A 2,500-nucleotide genomic window follows, 5' to 3' on the forward strand; every position below is an offset into this window, starting at 1 on the left:
AGAGGGAAAAATGAAATAATGGGTGCTACAGGAATAAGGAATGGAAAGGGGGAAGGAATGGGTGATTAAAGGAACGAATGAAGGGAAAGGGGGGGAAGGGGTTATCTTGAGGTTATCTTGAGATGATTTCGGGGCTTTAGTGTCCCCGCGGCCCGGTCCTCGACCAGGCCTCCACCCCCAGGAAGCAGCCCGTGACAGCTGACTAACACCCAGGTACCTATTTACTGCTAGGTAACAGGGGCATTCAGGGTGAAAGAAACTTTGCCCATTTGTTTCTGCCTGGTGCGGGAATCGAACCCGCGCCACAGAATTACGAGTCCTGCGCGCTATCCACCAGGCTACGAAGGGGGATTAAATAATGGAAGAGGTAGAGAAAGATAAACAAAAAGTCATACTATTATCAGCCATTTAAATAATCGCATACTATATTGCAACCCGTTCTCGCAAATTCGTAAAGTCAATATTGACTTATTAACTACGTGCATAGGTGATATACTAAACATAATAGATACCCCTAAAAAGATTCATAGAAAACACCGACCTTACCTAACCTTGTTAGTATCTTAAGATAAGCATCTTATTGCTTCGTAATTACAATTATTACTTAACCTATACCAATTATAGGTTAGGTAATAATTGTAATTACGAAGCAATAAGATGCTTATCTTAAGATACTAACAAGGTTAGGTAAGGTCGGTGTTTTCTATGAATCTTTTTAAGGGTATCTATTATGTTAAGTATGTCACCTATGCACATATTTAATAAGTCAATATTGACTTATTAAATTTGCGAGAACGGGTTGTATATTTCCACCGATGATTATTTTATCGGTCAAACCTCTCCCAAAATACTTCCACCAAATTTAATCCAATTTTAAAATTATGATACATCTGAGGGAAAAAAATAATATATAAAAATTTTAATAAACTTTGATGAAATAAACTCATTACAAGAAAATTATCAAAAGTGTTTGTATACCAACAATTATAAAAAAAATACTATAACTTTGCTCTATTTTACTAATCAGGAGAAAAGAATGATTTAATATTTGCGTAAATAGGATGATTTATTTAAATTTTTTTTTACCAATATCAAGATGCGAGAATATTTTCTTGACACTTACCTGTATATATTTCACGGTAATTTGCATGATTGGCTGTTTATTGAGGTGTCTTTGTTATACTGCTTGTTACATTGTTCTCTTACATGTTCCAGTAGGCTGTTGTTGTTGTTGTTTAAGATTCGCGACCCGGAACCAAAAGTTCCAAGTAGCACGGGCTATGGTGAGCCCGCAGTCTCTTGAGTTGTTTGGCATTTAAACCACAGTAGTCATTGATATTATTAGTCTATACAGCTTTTGGATATGATGGTATTACAGCTTAAGAATTTCCAGAATTTTACGATGCCTGGTCGAGGACCGGGCCGCGGGGATGCTAAGCCCCGAAAACACCTGGCGGTGGGTTCCAGTTGGGCTGTTGTAAGTGCTTGTACTCACCTAGTTGTGTTTGCGGGGGTTGAGCTCTGGCTCTTTGGTCCCGCCTCTCAACCGTCAATCAACAGGTGTACAGGTTCCTGAGCCTACTGGGTTCTATCATATCTACACTTGAAACTGTGTATGGAGTCAGCCTCCACCACATCACTGCCTAATGCATTCCATTTGTCAACCACTCTGACACTAAAAAAGTTCTGTGTGTGTGTACTCACCTACTTCTGCTTGCTGGGGTTGAGCTCTGGCTCTATGGTCCCGCCTCTCACATGTCAATCAACTGGTGTACAGATTATAGAGCCAGAGTGCGCGCGTTCGTGTGTGCGTGCGTGTGCGTGCGTGCGTGTGTGCGTGTGTGTGCGTGCGTGCGTGCGTGTGTGTGAGTAAGTAAAATGATGCTGACATCACTTCCAAACGCAAAATATTTTACTGTTAACATAGAATCTGGCTAAAATTTAACCCTCCCGTTCATTTACCATCTTAACTCAAGCAGTGGGGCCCAGATGGGACCCGGGTGGCCCCAGCTTACCTGACAGTCACTGGGGGGCATTATTCCCCACAATACACCCCCTCCCCCCTTCACTCCCCCAATGGGGGGAAAAAAAGGGTGAAGAAAATTGTCCAAAAAAACCCTTCTTTATCCAGACACTATCACCTCTCCAAGGAATTAATTACGGAGTAAACCCATCGCAAGGGATACCACCCTGGGTAACTAATTCCCACTTTTCCATCCCATTCTTCGTCTCCCTTCCTACCGTTCGTCCCTTTCACCCCTTTCCCATCTTCACTATTTCAGATCGCCACTTGTAAGGAAAAATCCTCTATGCGTCTCAAGGATGCTTGAGGCGATCCCACACCTTACAAGACGTCCCACACCTGCAGTGTTGGATAACATGCACTGCTGTGTGTGGCAAGTAATCCAGGGATTACTTGAGAGCGCTGGCGGCAGCGGCATCCAGCGCTGTCGCCGCGGGCTCATCTGAGGTGTGGGGGGGAGGGGGGGGGGGGAGGGGG

This window comes from Procambarus clarkii, chromosome 91 (assembly GCF_040958095.1).
Source record: "Procambarus clarkii isolate CNS0578487 chromosome 91, FALCON_Pclarkii_2.0, whole genome shotgun sequence".
Classification (NCBI taxonomy): Eukaryota; Metazoa; Arthropoda; class Malacostraca; order Decapoda; family Cambaridae; genus Procambarus; species Procambarus clarkii.